This window comes from Grampus griseus, assembly GCF_964374135.1.
Source record: "Grampus griseus genome assembly, chromosome: 2".
NCBI classification, from domain to species: Eukaryota; Metazoa; Chordata; class Mammalia; order Artiodactyla; family Delphinidae; genus Grampus; species Grampus griseus.
Genome location: NC_139018.1, coordinates 2,848,095 through 2,869,463, shown reverse-complemented (window position 1 = coordinate 2,869,463; position 21,369 = coordinate 2,848,095). Strand labels below are relative to the sequence as shown.

The following is a 21,369-nucleotide window of genomic DNA, read 5'->3' as shown; positions in this document are numbered from 1 at the left end:
TCTCTAGCTGCAGCGAATGGGGGCTACTCTTTGTTGCGGTGCACGGGCTTCTCATTGCGGTGGCTTCTCTTGTTGCGGAGCGCAGGCTTCAGTAGTTGTGGCACGTGGGCTCAGTAGTTGTGGCGCACGGGCTTAGTTGCTCCACAGCATGTGGGATCTTCCTGGACCAGGGCTCGAACCTGTGTCCCCTGCATTGGTAGGCGGATTCTTAACCAGTGGGCCACCAGGGAAGTCCCTATAATTGTAAGATTTTTGTCATCTTTGCTTTAGCCAAAAAAAACTTTTTGAAAACTTTTTTGGCTTTAGCCAAAAAACTTTTTTGGCTAAAGTTTAGTAAATTTGCTTTTCCACATTACAGAAAATGAAGTTGCATATTAGACTTATTTATTGAATACTTACTATATCCAGTAGTCATAAAATGTCTCGTCTGGTGTACGTGAGTGCTGTGTGATAAAGTATGCCTGTGCTCTGACAGCCTGGGGGCATGGTGGGATGAGGTGAGGTGGTTGAAATTGGATGGGAGGGCTTTCCCGAGGTGATCCTTAGGTAGGTCTTGAAGGGCATATGAAGGGAAGCTCTCCAGGCTGAGGGATCCATATGTTTAGATCCTGTGGGTAGAGAGGATGTGACATTTTTGAGGAAGTTTGATATAATTGAGGCTTGGGGAAGCAATCAGGAAAGTGGTGGAAGGTGAGACTATAGAGGTAGGCATATGACAGATCACAAGGGCCTTGTGTGCCAAGCTAAGGAGCTTATTTTATTTTTAAATAATAGCTTTACTAAGATACAATTCACGCACCATAAAATTCACTCTCTTTTAAGTGTACAGTTTGGCAGTTTTTAGTATATTCACAGAGTTGTACATCCGTTACCACTGTCTAATTTCGTTTTCATCACCCCCAAAGAAACCCTCTACTCAACTAGCAGTCATCCTCCATTTGGAATTTATTTTAAATGTTGTTTAAATGTTTTTATTTATTTTTTGGCCACGTCGTGTGGCTTGTGGGATCTCAGTTCCCTGACCAGGGTTTGAATCTGGGCCACAGCAGTGAAAGTGCGGAGTCCTAACCGCTAGGCCACCAGGGGACTCCCTATTTTATTTATTTATTTATTTATTTTTGTACATACTTTTAGGAACTCGTGTGAGAAAACGATGGACTCCTTTTACTTATGGTGGTCTAAGAACACTGATTTTTCTCTCTGTTACAGGATTTTACACTTATATAGTTTTCCTAAACATTAATGAGTTTGCTTTTTTGCTTATGAATAATTTGAACATGTAGAAAACAATAGAAATATTAATGAGTCCTGTATGTCTGGCAATCAGGTTTAATAATTGTAAGATTTTTTTTTTACTTATTGTATTTTTTAATTTCTGGCTGCGTTGGGTCTTCGTTGCTGCACGCAGGCTTTCTCTAGTTGTGGCGAGCAGGGGCTATTCTTCGTTGCAGTGTGCGGGCTTCTCATTGCGGTGGCTTCTCTTGTTGCGGAGCACGGGCCCTAGGCGCATGGGCTTCAGTAGTTGTGGCTTGTGGGCTCTAGACCTCAGGCTCAATAGTTGTGGCACACGGGTTTAGTTGCTCCGTGGCATGTGGGATCTTCCTGGACCAGGGCTTGAACCCGTGTCCCGTGCATTGGCAAGCGGATTCTTAACCACTGCACCCCCAGGGAAGGCGCCTATTATATTTTAATTAAAGTGTAGTTGATTTACAATATTGTGTTAGTTTCAGGTGTACAGCATAGTGATTCAGTATTTTTGCACGTTATACTACATTGTGAGTTGTTACAAGATAATGGTTATAATGCTTTTTGCTCTCAGTAACTCCTTGTTGCTTATCTATTTTATATATAGTATTTTGTATCTGTTAATTCCATACCTCTAATTTTTCCCTCCCCCCTTCCCTCTCCCCTTTGGTAACCATGAGTTTGTTTTCTATATCTGTGAGTCTGTCTCTGTTTTTTTTTTTTTTGCGGTACGCGGGCCTCTCACTGTTGTGGCCTCTCCCGTTGCGGAGCACAGGCTCCGGACGCGCAGGCTCAGCGGCCATGGCTTACAGGCTCAGCCTCTCCGCGGCATGTGGGATCTTCCCAGACCGGGGCATGAACCCGTGTCCCCTGCATCGGCAGGCGGACTCTCAACCACTGCGCCACCAGGGAAGCCCTCTGTTTTTCATATACATTCATTTGTATTGTTTTTTCGATTCCATATGTAAGTGATATTATAGTGTGTCTTTCTCTGTCTGATTTATTTCACTAAGCATAATATTATCTAGGTCCATCAAGTTGCCGCAAATGGCAGTATTTCATAGTTTATGGCTGAGTAATATTCCTGTGTGTGTGTGTGTGTGAGAGAGAGAGAGAGTTTGACATCTTCTTAATCATATTGTCTGTTGATGGGCAGTTGGGTTGCTTCCAAGTGTTGACTATTGTTAATAGTGCTTCTAGGAACACTGGATGCATATATATATTTTTATTTTCATGTATCTTTTTGAATCAGTGTTTTCTGTGCTTTTGGAGATATACCCTGGAGTGGAATTGCTGAATCATGTGGTGGTTCTATTTTTAGTTTTTTAAGGACCCTCCATACTGTTTTCCATAGTGGCTGCACCAATTTACATTCCCACCAACAGTGCACCAGGGTTCCCTTTTCTCTCTACCCTCTCCAGCATTTGTTGTTTGTAGACTTTTTGTTGATCATTCTGACAGTGAGGAGTTACCTTACCTCACTGTGGTTTTGATTTGCATTTCTTTAATAATTAGTGACGTTGAGCATCTTTTCGTGTGCCTGTTGGCCATCTGTATGTCTTCTTTGGAAAAATGTCTATTCAGGTCTTCTGCCCATTTTTTGCTTGGGTTGTTTGGTTTTCTTTGATACTGAGTTGTATGAGATGTTTGTATATTTTGGATATTAACCCCTTGTTGGTCACATCACTTGCAGATATTTTCTCCCATTCTGTAGGTTCTTGTTTCGTTTTTTCAATGGTTCCCTTTGCTCTGCAAAATTAAGTGATTTTTTTTTTTTTTTTTTTTTTGCTGTATGCGGGCCTCTCACTGTTGTGACCTCTCCCGTTGCGGAGCACAGGCTCTGGACGCACAGACTCAGCGGCCATGGCTCACGGGCCCAGCCACTCCGCGAAATGTGGGATCTTCCCGGACCGGGGCGCGAACCCGTATCCCCTGCATCAGCAGGCGGACTCTCAACCACTGCACCACCAGGGAAGCCCTAAGTGATTTTTAATAACCATTTGTCAGTGATTCCCATTGCTGTGCAAAATTAAACGAGCTTTAATAACCGTTTAAGACTTATGTCTCTTAAAAATAACACATTAATGTTTGTGTTACGGAAGCAATAGTGTAATATTTTTGTGAAATACTACCTGCCATACTGACCATGTGTTTTAAAGCTACACTGCCCCACTTAGGAGAGTCATTGCTCTTCATTGAGCAAGGCTGGAGAGTTTTAAGCCACAGAGTGCTGTGAATGTGATTGCAGTTTGGAAAGACCATTGGGTGTGATGAGGAGAGCTTGTGGGAATGAATTAACGGAAGGTAGAGAAGACCACTTATTTATTTAGAAACTTGTAAATGAGCATGTACTATGTGCCAGACACCTTTGTAGGCACTGTGAACAGACTAGACATACCAGCCCTCATGGAGTCAAGTTCTGGTGAGGGGATGCCGTGGGGGTAGGAGGGAAATGAGGTTGTGTTGGAAAGCTCTAAAGCGGTTACAGTAGACAGACTGTAATGATAGATTTAATGTGGCGTACAGGGAGGCGTCAACAGCTCCTAGGATTTTGGCTTAAGTGACTTGGTGATTGGTGGTGCCATCCCCTGAATAGGGGATGTAGCGTTTTGAGGTTGAGATACCTGCACATAATAATTCAGGCAACATTTATGGAGAATTATCATGGACTCTTCTCCCATCTCTCCTCTAAGTTGCGTCCACCTCGTCTGTCTTCCTGTTGTACCTTGTTACTTACTTCTGTCGTAGTACTTCTCTATCTTTAGGTAAGTATTAGCTTCTACGTCTTCGCCACTGCCCACTGAGGGTGGGAACTGCCTATATCATTTTCGTATCCCTGCCTACAGACCATCTCTGCTAGCTTGGAGAATATGATTGCTTCTTACTTGCCTCCACTGCAGCTGTCCTCCTATAAGCCATCATCATCTATAACTTTAATTACTGAGGTTGCCTTCTAGTAAGTCTTCTGCTTCCACATGTTAAAATGTAAGTCAGTATGTTTCTCTACTGCTAAGAACCTCACAGTGGCCCGTGTTTCATTTAGGGTAAAAGTGAAAGACTTCACAACGGCCTTACAAGACCTACTTAGTCTGGTTCTTGTATTACTTTTATGACTTTTATCTCCTTTCCTTCTTACAAATCTTTGCATAAGTGTTACCTTCTCAATGAGGCCTGTCTTGACCTACCTACCTATCCATCTGTAAGTATGTTATCCCTAAAATACAGACAGTCTAGCGTCATACTGTATTCTTTCAACTATGTGATATTCTGGAAAAAGCAAAACTACATAGACAGTAAAAAGATCAGTGGTTGCCAGAGGTTAGAGGAGGAGGAGGAATGATTAGGCAGAACACAGAGGATTTTTAGGGCAGGGAAAATACTCTAGGATACCATAGTAATGGATACATGTCATTATACGTTTGTCCAGACTCATAGAGTGTACACCACCAAAAGTGAACCCTAGTGTGCTATGGACTTTGTGTGATTATGATGTGTCAACATAGGTTCGTCAGTGGTAACAAATGTCCCACTCTGGTGGGGATGTTGATAATGGGAGAAGCTATTCATGTGTAGGGGCAGAAAGTATATGGGAAATCTCTGTAATTTCCTCTTGATTTTGCTGTAAACTTAGAACTGCTCTAAAACAATTAAGTCTTTAAATATAAAAAACAACAATAACAACAAAAAATCTAACCACAGGTAGCACAATTAAATAAAATTAATATTTGTTCCTTAGTATAATTAAATCTCCAGTTGTCTCTTTTTAAATAGTTGTTTAGATCAGCATTCAAACACGATGCACATGTTGCATTAAAAAAATAGGTTTATCGGGACTTCCCTGGTGGCGCAGTGGTTAGGAATCCTCCTGCCAGTGCAGGGGACATGGGTTCGAGCCCTGGTCTGGGAAGATCCCACATGCCACGGAGCAACCAAGCCCATGTGCCCATGAGCCACAACTACTGAAGCCCACGTGCCACAGCTATTGAAGTGCGAGTGCCTAGAGCCTGTGCTCTACAACAAGAGAAGCCGCCGCGATGAGAAGCCTGCGCACCGCAACGAAGAGTAGCCCCTGCTTGCAGCAACGAAGACCAAACACAGCCAAAAATAAATAAATAAATAAATTTATTTTTTAAAAAAAGATTTATTGGAACTTCCCTCGTGGTCCAGTGGTTAAGACTCCGAGTTCCCAATGCAGGGGGCCCAGGTTCGATCCCTGGTCGGGGAACTAGATTCCACGTGCATGCCACAACTGAGAAGTCCACATGCCACAACTAAGGGCCTGCACTCTGTAACTAAGATCCCAAGTGCTGCAACTAAAACCTGGTACAGCCAAAATAAATTGATAAATAAAATATTAAAAAGTAGCTTTATTGAGGTATAATTGACATTCAATAAACGTCATATTTAAAGTGTACAGTTTGATTAGTTTTTTTTTAAATAAATTTATTTATTTTTGGCTGCATTGGGTCTTCGTTGCTGCGTGCAGACTTTCTCTAGTTGCGGTGAGTGGGGGCTACTCTTCATTGTGGTGTGCGGGCTTCTCATTGCAGTAGCTTCTCGTTGCGGCACACGGGCTCTAGGCACGCGGACTTCAGTAGTTGTGGGCTCTAGAGCACAGGCTCAGTAGTTGTGGCGCACGGGCTTAGTTGCTCCGTGGCATGTGGGATCTTCCCGGATCAGGGCTCGAACCTGTGTCCTCTGCATTGGCAGGCGGATTCTTAACCACTGCACCACCAGGGAAGTCCCAGTTTGATTAGTTTTGACATATGTATACACCTGTGAAATTATCACCACAATCAAGATACTGAATATACTCATCACCCCCCACCGCCAGATTTCCTCATGCCTCTTTGTGACTCCTCCTACCTTCCTCTCCTCCCCCAAGCAACCGCTGATTTGCTTTCTGTCACTGTAGGTTAGTTTGCATTTTCTAGAGTTTTATATAAATGGAATCTTAAATTATGTACTATCTTGTCTGGCTTCTTTCAGCATAATTAATTTGAGACTCATCCACATTGTTGCATGTGTCATTTGATTATTCTTTTTTATTGCTCAGTAGTATTACCTTGTATGGATACACCAGAAATTTTTTTATTCATTCACCTCTTGATGGACATTTGAGTTATTTCCATTGTTTGGCTATGACAAATAAAGCTGCTGTGAAAGATATTTGTGTACAGGTCTGTGTGTGAACATATATTTCCTTCTCTTGTGGGTAAATGCTCAGGAATGGAATCATATAGTAGTTGTATACTTAATTTTTTTAAGAAACTGCAGACTTTCCCAAAGTGGTTTTATAATTTTACCTTCTTACCAGCCGTGTATGAGAGTTCCAGTTGCTCCACAACCTTACTAACACGTGCCATGGTCAGTCTTTTCAATTTTAGACATTCTAATACGTGTGTAGTGGTACCATATTGTGTTTTTTTTTGTTTTTTTTGTTTTTTTTTGCGGTACGCGGGCCTCTCACTGCTGTGGCCTCTCCCGTTGCGGAGCACAGGCTCCGGACGCGCAGGCTCAGCGGCCATGGCTTACGGGCCCACCTGTTCCGTGGCATGTGGGATCCTCCCGGACCGGGCCGCGAACCCGTGTCCCCTGCATCGGCAGGCGGACTCTCAACCACTGCACCACCGGGGAAGCCCCATATTGTGGTTTTAACTTACATTTGCCTACTGACAAATGATATTGAACACTTAAAAAATATGCTTATTTGTCATCCCCATGGCTGCTTATAAAGGTTCACTTCACTGTCCTGGCTCCATGGCCTGGAAGCTCTCTCAAACAGGAAGCTGGGACAGCAGTAGGGCTGATCTCCTTTGTTTCCCTTTTTTCTTTTTTTTTGGACTGTGTGGGCTCTTCATTGCGGGCTTCTCTCTAGTTACGCCAAGCGGGCTTCTAGGCTTCTCTCTCCTTGTGGTGCACAGGTTTAGTTGCCCGCAGCATGTGGGATCTTAATTCTCCCACCAGGGATCCAACCCGCGTCTCCTGCATTGGAAGGTGGATTCTTAACCACTGGACCACCAGGGAAGTCCCTTGTTTCCCATCTTTCAAGGATCATTGATGTGCGTTGTCTGGAAGACCATTGTTTCTTATATTTTGTTTGTTTGTCTGGATTTTTCAGGGAGGAGGGTAAATCTGGTCTCTGCTACCATCTTGGCCAAAAGCACACACATAAATCTTAATTTGTAGATTTTCCCGTCTTTGTTTTTGATTTTCCTTGTAATTTAGTTGTAGAAAACCACTAGATTGGTTGAGTTTCCCTCATTCTGGATTTTCTGATTGCATCCCTGTACTGTTGTTTTTTTTAAACTAGGCCATTAAAATTTTTTTTTTTAAACAATAGTTTTCTTGATGACTGTAGACATGTAAGGCTGATTGGTAGTATTCAGAAATATCAGAGTAATGGTTTCCTGATTGGTGTGTAGTCTTCAATAATTATAAGGAGTTATTTGTATGTATCTGCTGTCAAACCAGTAAGACTGCATTTATGCATCCGTCATTTTCGGGATTGTTGGTAACCTGGGCATATTTTCCCCAGATGACCTTGCCTCCTTGTGTCACTAGGCCCAACTCGCTCACGTTCACCTCAATGACAGTACCTTTGGTAATAACACCCAAAGTTGTATATAGTGGGGATGAGGGATTCTTCTTCACACCAAGTATTGGCAGGCAGAAGGTGGCTTTCAGTTCAGGATGTGTTACGTGGGCCTTCTTAAAACGTAATCCCATTGGCCTAATATGAATCTTTCATATTTAGGTGGTTTTCGAGTAAAGCCATCTCTAACAAAGCAAACTTTAGTAACCATCCTCTTCCAAGGTTTCTTCTTTCTCTTTCCTGTTCGAATAACTTTTAATACTTCTGTTTCTCCCTGGGCACGAACTTTGGGCAGTGGGACTTCCCATTTTCCCGCTTTCTCTTTTCGTTTTTGTTTGATCATATTGGAAAGTACTTTAGCTCGAGACTGTCCCTCTCTGTCCAGTAGATATGCAGGTACTGCTCCTTGTGGAGTCTTTTCATCGTTCTTCTGTTTGGTGTTTCTTTTTTCATGCATCTTAATAGTCTTTTTCATTTGTATTTTCTCAGCATGGCGGTTTATGGTAGAGCTTAGCTTTCTGACCAGTCATTTTTTTTTGCCTTCTTTGAACGTTCATGAGCCTCTAGATCTTACTTCTTTCTCTTTTTCTCATGGTAATCCAAACGATATCCATACCGCTTACGGTGTAACTCGATATATTCATTTTGTGGCATGCTGACGGCGGCCGGGCCACCGGATGCAGCCGCCGGGGCGCGAAGAAGCTCTCAATTTTCTGGTCTTAGAGACCCACCCCCTGTACTGTTTTTAACATGTTCCTTTATCCTTTATGTTTTCTATAAACTGGTGGTTAAATTTAGAGGATTGATCAATTTCTGATTAAAATTATTTTGGACAAGAATAATTCAGAGGAGATATTTTGCCCATCCTATTTAAATGAAAACCTCCATTGCACTCCAGTCCCGCTTATCCTGGTATACTGTTTCTTATTTTCATAGTACCTACTAACGTAATATAAATGTACGTATTTGTTTAATATCTGTTCTAGAACTTAACCTCCATAAAGGCACAGGTTTTTGTTTATGCTGTATTCCCAGAGTCTGGAACACTGTTCAGCACATAGTTGGCACAAAGTAAAAATCTTTTGAACGAGTAAATGCATGGAATACAAAGGCACAGAACTGGTGAGCTCTCATCCCCTCGTTACCATTCACAGAGAAGTAACGTTTTCTTCGGATAGAATAATTGTGCTTAACAACACTATTAAAGACAATGTAAAATCTTCTGGAACTGGGGCAGTTAGGAACTCTAGAGGTGGACTTTGGAGGAGGGCTGTGTAACCAGCTCTACTTCTTCCTCTGAGAATAACCCTCCTTCTGGTAGCTACCAGAGATTTATTGGCTCTTTAAAATCCGAGCTCAGAGTCGCGCAGCCTTTTTCAGGGGATCAAGAAAGTGTTCCTCTGCTCAGAGTGAGACTGCTACTCTGCCAGCCTAGAGGCTTCAACAGAAGTTGAAAGGAAGCCCCAGAACTTCAGATGTTCCTGGCGAGGTCCTCACCCCACCTTCCCCTCCCTCAGCACTCCTAGCTTCTCTGTCGCTCTCTGCCATTGGTATTGATCTCGTTATGTGCTTTTTAATTTTCTTTTTCTTTTTGGCCCTGCAGTGTGGCTTGTGGGATCTCAGTTCCCTGACCAGGGATCGAACCTGGGCCATGGTGTGAAAGCCTGGAATCCTAACCACTAGGCCACCAGGGAAGTCCCATATGTTCTTTTTTCTTGGTTATCAGTCACCAAGAAGGCCAGGATTCCTGGGTCATCCCCTTCTTCTATAGGCTTTAATCTCTAAGACACTGTACATTTTTTTTCTGATCGCATCTCGCACCCCGGACCTTCTCTTGACACTTCTACACGGAGCCTTCTGAAACTCAGGGTACACCAGCAGAATCCCCCTAATCCTCAATTTCTTTTGTGAATGTTCCTCACGTTCTTGTTCTTACTGCAAATTCGTTGTCTCCTGATGGCACTATTTTCCCTGCAGCCCTCTCACGTGGTACTTGCCTTTTCCCCTACATTCCTCATATCACTGTGCTTGGAAGTGGGATGTCTTCCTTGTTCTGTATTGCCACTCCTGTACCATTTTTTTCTCTTCCATAAAAACACCCACAGTGAATATGATGTCATCAGATTATACCACTCACTACTGCTTTTTGAAGCTTCTCCAAAGGTCGCTGTGGAGGATTGAACCCCTTATTACGGAGTCACTCTGTATCTCTTGTAATGCTTCTTACCTCATATCAATATAGTTACGCCAGTTTCTTTTTGTTAGTATTTGCGTAGTGACTTTTCATCTTTGTGCTTTCAGTCTTTCTTTATTCTTATGTTTTAGGTATGTCTGTACACATTTTTATCCAAATCTTAAAAGGAAGTTTTTGCTTTTATGTAGGACATTTAGTACCATTTACAGTTTCTTTTAAGTATTTGCTCATATATTTGTAGTTAGATCTACTGATTCTATTTATTTGACCCACCTGTTCTGTTTCTTTCTTGTTCCTTTGATCTTCTTTTGCATTTAGTGTTTATTATTATTCTACCCTGTCTCCTTAGCTTGGTAGTTATATGCTCTTTTTCAAAATACTGTTCTCTTAATGGTTTTATTTTGGTTTGCAAATTTTTTTTATTGTGGTAAAATACACAGAAAATTTACCATCTTTAATCATTTTTAAGTGCACAGTTCGGGGTATTAAATACATTCATGATGTTGTGCAACCATCACCGCCCTCCATCTCCAGAACTCTTTTCATCTTGTAAAATTGAAACTCTATACCCATTAAATACGCCCCATTCCCTCCTCTCCCAGCCCCTGGCACCCACCCTCCTACCTTCTGTCTCTCTGAATTTGACTGCTCTAAGTACCTCATATAAATGGAATCATACAGTTGTTTTTTTTTTTTAATTCCTTTGGCATAATGTCCTCAAGATTCATCCATGTTGTAGTATATGTCAGAATTTCCTTCCTTTTTAAGGCTGTTTAAAGAACAGTTTTGCCAGATACAAGATTTTTTGGTTGATGGTTTTTTCCTTTTAGCACTTTGAATATATTGACTTACTGTCTTCTGGCCTCCAAAGTTTCTGATGAGAAATCTGCTTATAATCTTATTGAGGATCCTTAGAATGCGACGAGTCATTTCTCTCTTGCTTTCAAGATTCTGTCTTTGACTCTCACAAAGTTTGATTGTTTCTGCTGTACAGCAGAGTGATTCAGTTATACATATATATATGTTCTTTTCCATATTGTTTTCCATTATGATTTATCACAGGATATTCAGCATAGTTCTCTGTGCTGTACGGTAGGACTTTATTGTTTATCCATTCTGTATATAATAGTTTGCATCTGCTAATCCCAACCTCCCACTCCATCCAACGCCCCCTGCCCCGCCCCGCAACCACAAGTCTGTTCTCTAGGTCTGTGAGTCTGTTTATGTTTGTAGATATGTTCTACATATGTGTTGTATTTTAGATTCCACATATAAGTGATATCATATGGTATTTATCTTTCTCTTTCTGACTTACTTTGCTTGGTATGATAATCTCTAGGTCTGTCTGTGTTACTGCAAATGACATTATTCCATTCTTTTTTATGGCTGAGTAATATTCCACTCATACATATACATCTTTTTTTTTTTTTTTTTTTTTTTGTGGTACGCGGGCCTCTCACTGTTGTGGGCTCTCCCGTTGCGGAGCACAGGCTCCTGACGCGCAGGCTCAGCGGCCACGGCTCACAGGCCCAGCCGCTCCACAGCATGTGGGATCCTCCTGGACCAGGGCACGAATCCGTGTCCCCTGCATCGGCAGGCGGACTCTCAACCACTGCGCCACTAGGGAAGCCCTATACTACATCTTTTTTATCCATTCATTTGTCGATAGACATTTAGGTTGATTCCATGTCTTGACTACTATGAATATGCTGCTATGAACGTAGGAGTGCATGTATAAAAGCCGAAGTTGAAATTAACGCAATTTACGTTCCAACCCTTTTTCTGGAAGTTGCAAGCCTTCAGTAGACCCCAGAGTTACTCAGTAGTTACATCAACAGATTCTGCCAGTGCAGTTGTTGTCTAGGTGGGGAGACAGATTTCGGGTGTTTCTTATTCCACCATTTTCCCAGAATCTTCTCCTTTAGAGATTATAATTTACATCTTGATTTATCAGCCTGATGTAAACTAGGTGCTTTTACCCCTTAAAGGGCAGTGCAAGGAGCATAGAACCCTTCAGTTACCCTTTGTGCTCCCTGTGTGCCTTGTTGTTTTATATTTTGTCTTACATGTTTTAATTCCTATAAGAAACAATTATCTTACACAATTATTTCATTAGGATTTATTTGCATGTTTACCCTTTTTGTTGCCCTTCGTTCCTTTGTGCCCCTCATAATTTTCTATCTGGGTTTACTTTTCTTCTGCTTGCAGAATATCCTGTGATATTTCTTCTGGGGTAAGCCTGCTATTGATAAATCTATCTGAAAATGTTTTTATGTCAGGTTTATTCTTTTTTTTTTTTTCTTTGCGGTACGCGGGCCTCTCACTGTTGTGGCCTCTCCCGTTGTGGAGCACAGGCTCCGGACGCGCAGGCTCAGCGGCCATGGCTCACGGGCCCAGCTGCTCCGCGGCATGTGGGATCTTCCCAGACCGGGGCACGAACCCGTATCCCCTGCATCGGCAGGCGGACTCTCGACCACTGCGCCACCAGGGAAGCTCATACGTCAGGTTTATTCTTAAAGGTTAGTTTTACTGGGTATAGAATTCTAGGCCACAGTTATATTCTTTGAGCACTTCAGAAGTATTTCATTGTGTTTTGTTTTTTAATATCTTTATTGGAGTATAATTGCTTTACAATGGTGTGTTAGTTTCTGCTTTATAACAAAGTGAATCAGCTATACATATACATATATTGTCTTCTTTTCTTTTTTAGTAAAGTAGTATTGTAACCTGCCTGTATTTTTTTTCAGGTGGTTTAAAATTTTATTCTCTTTGTCTTTGTTTCAACTATTTTATTGTGATGTCCCTAGGTATGAATTTTTTTTTTTTTAAGTTTGCTTAGGATTCTTAGGGCTTCTTGAACCTGTGGCTTGCTGTCTTTTCATTAATTTTAGGAACTTCTCAGTCACTGTTCAGTTATTGCATCTGTTCCATTCCTTTTTGAAACTTCAATTTCGTATATGTTCTGTATCTCTGTCTCTTAGCCTCTAGTCTGTGTTTTTCAAGTTTTAATATCTTTGGGCTTCATTTGACTTATTTTATTCTAAGTTGTCTTTCTCTATCTGCTTTTAAATCCATCCATTGAGTTCCTAGTTTCAGTTTGTATAGTCTTTTTTTAGTTTTAGAGCTTTCATTTGGTTCTTTTTTTATAGTTCCTAGTTCTCTGCTAAAATTGTATGTCTTGTCTTTTATCTCCTGGAACATTGTAAGTATAGTTATTTTAAAATCTGGTAACTCTTAATATGTGGAATGCTTGTGGATGTTTCCATTTTATATTTCTTCTGTCTTTTGTTTGTGTTGTATTGTTTCCTCATATGCCTGGTCATTTTTTATCACATGTTTTATATCAAACTTGCAATTTGCAAAATTGGTTATAAAAAATTTTTGAGGCCCAGAATATCTTCTTCTAGAGAGGATTTATTTACACTAGTACTCTGGAATCACCTTAGTACAATTTCAGATGACCCAGTTGAAATGATTCAAAGCTGAACTGCAGTCCCTTTGAGGGTCTGTTTACTTCAGTTTCATCCTTAACTCCTAGGGTATATATAGCCTTTTGGAGTGTCAACCAAGAAACGGGCATTCACTAGCTGCTGTCCTTTTCTCCTCTCCCCAGTGGCGGTACTTGTGGAGTCCAGTGTCTTTGCCCTAACTCCAGAAGCCTGTCAGATACATTACTGCATCTCTTAATGGTCCCCTATGAAATTGGCAAACATCCTTGAGGGGAAGAGTGACCTCAGTAGCTGGACATCCCTTCCTAAGCTTCAGTCTCTCCTGCATTCTGGCCTTATCTTGTCAGTTGTCTGATTCCTTCAAGCAGATGTTTTAAATATTTTGTTCAGGTTCTCAGGGAGGGGTCTGAGTTACTAGTCTATTACTAGAACAGAAGTAGCTTCTACCTTTCTGTCACTTAGTACAGTACAGTGTCTGTAGTCTTTTATGATTTCCGTATCCCTGAAGATAGTTGATCCCAGAGCAACTGTGAATGACTGGACAACAGTTAAACAACAGTGACCCCGGTCCTTAAATACCTTGGCTTCTTAGTTCCTTGACCTCTCTCCCAGGTATCCTGTTCTCTACACTACCTTGTATACCCATTCCCTTGAATTACCATTATCTGAAACACCCCTGCCATCTTAATTTCAAACTTAGCACTCTGACTGCTTCTTCCTGAACTTTCTAGCTCGCACCTTCCACCATCCCGTTTCCTGCCGTCTTCAGCCCCATCGTGACCTTCAGTTCATTGATCCTACCACCTCTTCCCCTGAGCATTCTCATGTTTTTGTTCACTTTGAGTTCCACAGTCAGTCGTTATAATACATCCTCTGCTCCTATTACCTTGTTTTCCTCTAGTTTCATCTATAGTCTTGGCTAAGCCCCCACCTGTGTCTTAGCCTGGATTCTCCAGAAAAGAGCGTAAGACAAAGCTTATATTGCTAATACTTTATGTGAAGTTAGAGTGAGGGGGGAAAGAAGAAAGTTAGGCAGAGAAGGAGAGAAAGCATATACAAAGCGAGTGGTATGTTATCAAGCTGGCCACAGTTTCACAAGAACCTTAGCTGGTTGCTAGGCAATGCTGGAAACCTCCAGAGAATCATGGCACCTCTCAGAACACTCCCAGGGGGCAGGTGTGTGGGGAGGACAGCTGAGAAATGTGTTGGCTCCTTCCTGTTTCCTGTCTCTTAATGGTCAGAGTTGCCCCACAGGGTCTTAACTATTCCGTGCTTTCGGGTTTGTTACTTGGGCTCTCCAGGTACCTGCTGGAGAAGCAGCTGAATTTGGGCATTGGAGCTGCTGTGGCTTCTGCCACAGTGGGCAAAACAAAGCCCGCCAAAGCCCGACCCTCACCCCTGGGGGGAGGAAGGGACAGCTGGCGGTGTTAGGAAAGGACACACGGGTCATGGGCTGGGGCTCTGTGATCATGTGAAGCTTGCGAGCTTTGGCTAGGCCTGCTGGGGCAGCTCTAGCTGGGAGGTAGAGCAGCAGGCGAGTCTGGGTGGATTTGGAGGGGGCGCATGAACTGCATCTGTTCTGGCCTGTTTAATCCAGCCTCTTGCTTATTTTTTGCTTTGGTCAGTATAGCTGAAATGTGGCTGGAGAAACCCTACTGACTAGTCTCACTTTAGAGTCATGATCACCAAAATCAAGTAGGCCTGTTACTGGTTATATTCTGTTTTCTCACTCCAGGTACTCTCCTGGACAGTATTTAAATATCTCACTTTAAACCTTGAATTCTTCCTTCCCCATCCTTCCTTTATTTCACTGGGAAAAAAACTGAAGCAATTGGAAGAAAACTTCCACAGGCTCCTACTGGCATATGGCACCTTCCCACTTCTGTGCCTGACCCTCTGCCTCATCTTCTGTGTTTATGCTCCTGGCTGAGGCCACCGTCTTTTCATGTGCATTCGACCCCGTCACCTTCTACCTGCTCAAAGACATCACTCCAGTAATTCATCCTTTATTTGCATCATCAAATTTTTCTTCTCTATTGTATCATTCTCAGTAGCATATAAAATGCTGTTATTTCTCCCTTGTTTTTTAAAAAAATTCCTCTCATAATTAATTGTCTGTATTCTCTTCTTTCCTGTTCCCTTATTCTTTCTTGAACACATTCCATTTAGGCCCCGCTCCTCTAAAATTGCTCATAACATCACTGGTGACTTCCATGTTGCTAAATGCAGTGGTCACTTTGCAGTCCTCACCTTATTTGACCTGTTTAGAGACCCTGTAGATTACTCCTCTTTGAAGCCTGATTAGGCAGGGTTCTCCAGAGAAGCAGAATCAATAGGAGATACATCTCTGTCTATGTCTATATCTGTATCTGTGTGATTTATTTATTTTGTCTGTTGTCTGACTCCTCCAACTAGAAGGTAAGCTTTGTGAGGTGAGGGCTTTTCAATCTTGTTGCCTTTCATACCCCCAGCTTCTGAGATAGTGCCTGGTACAAATTTGTCTCTCAGTAACAGCTTTCTTTTTGTTTAAAAACATGGACAGAAACTCTTCCCAGGAAGTTTACAAAATACAGGTTTCTAGCCTGGAGTTCTCAGCAGTGAATACCTTTATTGGCTTATAGATGCCTTTTGTATATGTCTTTTCTTAGATAGGTCTTCGATAGTTAACTATGGATGAGCTGACGTAATTCTGAAGGCACATTACCAGCTTTCTCACCTCCTTTCTTTCTAGCTCCGTGTGTGTGTGCCCACAAGCCTCAGGGTCAAAAAACCAAAACATAAAGCAGAAGCAATATTTTAACGAGTTCAGTGAAGACTTTAAAAATGGCCCACATCAGAAAGAAAAAAGAACCAGCACTCTTGAAGCCCTTTACAAACATGATCTTATTTAATCCTTAAAACAATCCTGCAGCACAAATTGTATCACCCCCATTGTACAGACGATGAAACTGAGATTTAGAGAGCTTAAGCAGCTTGCCTGAGGTCTCAGTTGGTGAGTGGCAGAACCCAACTTGGGGTAACTTGATCTAGATCCTATATTCTTGACTGTTAGTACATTATATGCTGCCTTCTAGATATAGAGATGTCATCTTGTTTTGTGGCATGCAGGAACTTGGAAACCTTGGGCAGGCTGTTTGTCGCCTTTCAGCCATAATGGTGATAAATATTCAAGGTGCTTAGAATACAAAGCAACCGTTCAAAGTCAGGAATCCTCTCTAATATCAGCGCAGCAATAACTGAACCTCAAGCCTTTCTCAGCTTTAGCCTCCCCAGATCTTCTTGGGTCAGTCTACATGTTAGGTTCCTGGATCTGAGGTCCATACCTTGTCCAGGAGATTAGAAGGGTAATGGTGACTGCCATCACGAAAGAGCTGGCCCTTTCTGGCTCAGGTTATCAAATCAGCGCTACCTACCACTGGAGTATTCCATGAGGAATTATAGGAGTCCCCTTCTGCCTCAAAGGAAAGTGTAACAAACCACTCAAACTTCATGGCCTTAGATAACAACTCTTATTTCGTGGTTCTTGCTAAGCTGGATAGCTGTTCTGCTGGGCTTACTTGGGGTGTCTCATGTGGTGGCTGTCCGGGAGTAGCGGGGGTTGGTGTCATCTGGTGGCCTCACTGAGATGCTGGGACAGCTGGACCTATTTTCTTCTCTGTGTAGTCTCAGGACCTATCCTTTTTCCAGTGGGCAAGGTGTCCACTGGGATAGTCAGATTTCTTACGTAGTGGCTCAGGGCTCCCCTAGGCAAGCATTCCAAGAAGGAGGAAGTGGAAACTGCTAGTCTTTTTTTTTTTTTTTAACGTTATAAAAAAAATGCATTGGGAGCGTGGAGTCTTAACCACTGGACCGCCAGAGAAGTCCCAGAAATTGCTAGTCCTTCTAAAGTGTAGGCCCAGAACTGGCATATTATCACTCCTGTCACATTTCCTTGGTTAACATGAGTCACGGACCAGCCCAGATATGTTGTGAGTTTCACTACACAGACGTGTTGTGAGGTGTGCTGGTAACTAGGCGTGGAGCGGCCCCGTTGGTGGTAGGCTAGTCCAGACTGCTTCTGAAAGTGAACAGGGGCCTACTAAAAATTATGCTGGGTTGGTGGGTATAAACCGGAACTGTCTAGGACCCACTTGGACATTGGTCATCATAGTCATACTTGTACCCTGGAGGAAGCAAGAGCTAGGTATTACCTTGAATCTTTTCTTGTGATTCTCTCATTGTGAAGCTATGACCATGTTAAGTATGGGCCTCATGTTTTAAATTGAACATTTAATAAACATTTTAATAAAATTAAAACTTTTTTTTGTATAAATTTATTTAATTTATTTATTTTTGGCTGTGTTGGGTCTTCGTTGCAGCGCATAGGATTTCTCTAATTGTGGCGAGCAGGGGCCACTCTTCACTGTGGTGTGTAGGCTTCTCATTGCAGTGGCTTCCCTTGTTGCGGAGCACAGGCTCTAGGCACGCAGGCTTCAGTAGTTGCAGCATGCGGGCTCAGTAGTTGTGGCTCGCGAGTTCTAGAGCACAGGCTCAGTAGTTGTGGTGCACGGGCTTAGTTGCTCCACAGCATGTGGAATCTTCCCGGACCAGGGATCGAACCCGTGTCCCCTGCGTTGGCAGGCGGATTCTTAACCACTGTGCCACCAGGGAAGCCCATGACTTTTAAATAACAACCCAGCAACTTTATTTGGGTGCTCAGTGAGTACAGGAGTTACTTATTTTGGCAGTGGAGGATTTGAGCTTCCTGAAATGATTTTGTTTGTTGGCCTCCAGAAGGGAGCTTTCCTGAGGTATTTTTCAAGATTGATTTTGACTGTGTGCCATTTTCACGTTACCTGATAACTTGGAACCTAGTCCTCTTGTAAGATATAGCTCCATTCTGTAGTTAATCAGATGATCTCAGAAGGTCTCTTCCAGCTCTAAAATTCTCTCTAATCTTGTAGAAAGTTGTTACAGGTGGCCACAGGACAACTGGAAAGCTATAATAAGAGCTTTCACAGCTCCTATGTGAAATGGGGCCAGGTGGGATCCAGAAATCTTTATGGGGTAGAGTCCTTTTTACTCTATACTTTGAAGGAATGTTAGTTTGCAATCCAAAATGGAATTTGTTCTCAGTTGAATATTAAGTCTTGAAAAGTTGACTGTAAAACAAAATTCTAAAATTAAAAATCCTATTTTTCTATATAATAGAAGGTAGACTTCTGAGGCATGACCTTTAAGATCCCGTTTTGATGGGAAGTGCCTCCAGTGCCTCACACCTGCGTGTTTGTGCGCCCACGTAATCGTGCTTCAGGAAGGTGCGATGAGGGTCCATTTTGTCTTTCCTGCAGCTCAGTGGCGGGGAGAGGATGCAGTTCCTATGGAATGCTTGCCTGAGGCCCTTTGGTATCTTTCCCCAGCTGGTGAGAGGTAGGGTCAGTGAAAATTCTAGGCTTGAATGTGGTGTGATAGCCTCTTTATTAACCCTGACTACTGTATAAAAAAACAAAAAACAAACCTCTCCAAACTGGGTGTCTGCAGGTTTGAATAGTTGGGAGATCTCTTTTTCACTAAACAAGTTGCTAATGTGACTGTAGTCAAGTGAAGCACTATGCTTTCTGCCACTGGGGGCAGAGGGTTCCCACTAACATTGGTTTCAGGAAGTATATACCACATAAATATTCTGTATATTTATAACATCTTTTCCACAGCATGTTTTGTATTACATTTTTAATGATGCAGCATCTCTAACACTAGTTATGTTTATAGTAAAGATAAAGGCTAACTTTATATGTTGCTGTTTGTCTATTGTCTGCTTCTAGGAAGGGGAGGAGGGTATGTTGGTAACTAGGATGGCTAGTGAACTTTGTATTTGTTTGACAGGCTCATATATATTGAGATTCAGGGAAAATGTTAGTTTGTTTACTTTTAAGATGACTTTGGTATAGGTGATGTTAATTTTTCAAATCATTAAGTAATCACCTCGGGAGAGGATTATCATTTATAGAACACCTTTTATATGCACGCTTATAGCAGTCTTGTGAAGAACACTGGCCTTTTACCCAGGAAGGAATGAAGACTGACCTGCCAGAGTTACATAGTTGGTAATTGTCAGAGCTTGGATTTGAGCTCAGGTTTGCTTGCCTTAAAAATTCTCGTGGCTCACCCCCCACCTACCTGCCCCCACCCCCATTTTGGTTACTTACACAAAGATCCTTCCCAGCTAGACACTGTCCGTACTTTCATGGATCCACATCCCTAGGAAAAGTGGTTCCATTTGGCTATATTGCCTCGCATCTTCCATACGCTTGTTTCTTACACTGTTGTAAACATGCTGACCATACAGGGTTTTTAACCTGGGACCTAGGAACCCTCTGAAGTTGTGTGCAAAATGTTGTGCTTTTTTTGCGGAAAATGTCAGCATCGATAGCTCTCATGAAATTCTCAGTGGTTTCTGACTCAAAAGAAAAAACTAACCCCAAGAACCACGGCTTTATGCCATTAGTATTTTCCCAACACTATTATTAAATGAATTAATATACATAAAGTGCTTAGAACAGTGCCTGACAAGAAGTAAGTTCACTATTAGTGTTGTTATGATGTTAACAGTTTTTATGTGCATGGCCTTCAAAACTTTTAATAATTGGGTAACAGTCCATGGAGTAGAATACCACTGCTTATTGTTGGCAATATTTGGGCTTAAAAACAATTGTTATTTTCTTACAAGCAGTTTGAGATGAATCTCCATGTATTTAAAATGGTTCCCTGTATTTTGGATTATTTCTGTGGATTCCCCAAAGCGAAATTACTAGGTCAAAATGTATGAACATTTTGAAGATCTTTAGACATATTGCAGATTGCTTTCCAGAAGGCACATACTAGTGCATAGCAGCAGTATATTGCAGTCTGTTTTGCTATATATACTCTTGCTTGCACTAGACAAATAGATGAAATTAATTGCATATTAATTAATACGCAAAAGATTGCCTTGTTTAATAAAAATTTTTCCAGCTTCCAGAGTTGGAACATTTTCTGCGTACTCTTTTGTGAATTGTCCTTATGTCCTTTTCTCATTAAATAGGGTTTTTATGGTTTTCTTTATCATTTTGAGATGTTAACACTTAGTCACCTGCTGCAAATATGTGTTCTCAGATTGCTTGCCTTTGAAATATTTAGAGGTTTTCTTTCTTTTTTTTTGTTTTTTTTAGTAAAATCTGTGGGTTTTTTTGCGTGTGCTTCTATTGTTTATAATTTCTAGGTCCTCCTTCCCTTTCCCATTTCTCCTGGTTTTTCTCATGCAAACTTTAAAATTTTCCTCCATATAAACTTCTAAAATCTCCTGTATGGAGAAATACTGAAGCGACGTATATTTATTAGATTGTATATATTTATATGTAAAAATGAGCAGCTATTTTTCTTCATAATGATTGTGTAGAGTGTTTATATGGATTTAATCATGATTTGACCCTATTGATAGACATTTTCTTTTTAAAAATTTTTTTTTAATTATTTTTTTAATTGGAGTAAAATTGCTTTACAATGTCGTGTTAGTTTCTGCTGTAGAACAAAGTGAATCAGCTATACGTATACATATATCCTCATATCCCCTCCCTCTTGAGCCTCCCTCCCACCCTCACCCCCCACCCGCACCGCCCCCATCCCACCCATCTAGGTCATCACAGAGCACCGAGCTGAGCTCCCTTTGCTAGGCAGCAGCTTCCCACTAGCTATCTGTTTTACACATGGTAGTGTGCATATGTCTATGCTACTCTCTTCATTCGTCCCACCCTCCCCTTCCCCCACTGTGTCCACAAGTCCATTCACTATGTCTCTGTCTCTTTTCCTGCCCTGCAAATAGGTTCATTTGTACAATTTTTCTAGATTACATATATATGCATTAACGTGCG

General features: G+C 41.7%; 1 protein-coding gene and 1 pseudogene across 2 annotated transcripts in view; one reads left to right on the top strand and one right to left on the bottom strand.

The window, feature by feature from the left end:
* Positions 1–21,369, top strand: part of RCOR1 (REST corepressor 1) — a gene marked incomplete at its 5' end in the record, with an annotated part of 119,018 nt that overhangs the window by 15,218 nt on the left and 82,431 nt on the right. The gene's annotated exons all lie outside the window — the stretch shown is intronic.
* Positions 7,599–8,565, bottom strand: LOC309818571 (ribosome biogenesis protein NSA2 homolog; annotated as a pseudogene). The gene has a single exon. The product of its transcript is annotated as a ribosome biogenesis protein NSA2 homolog (transcript).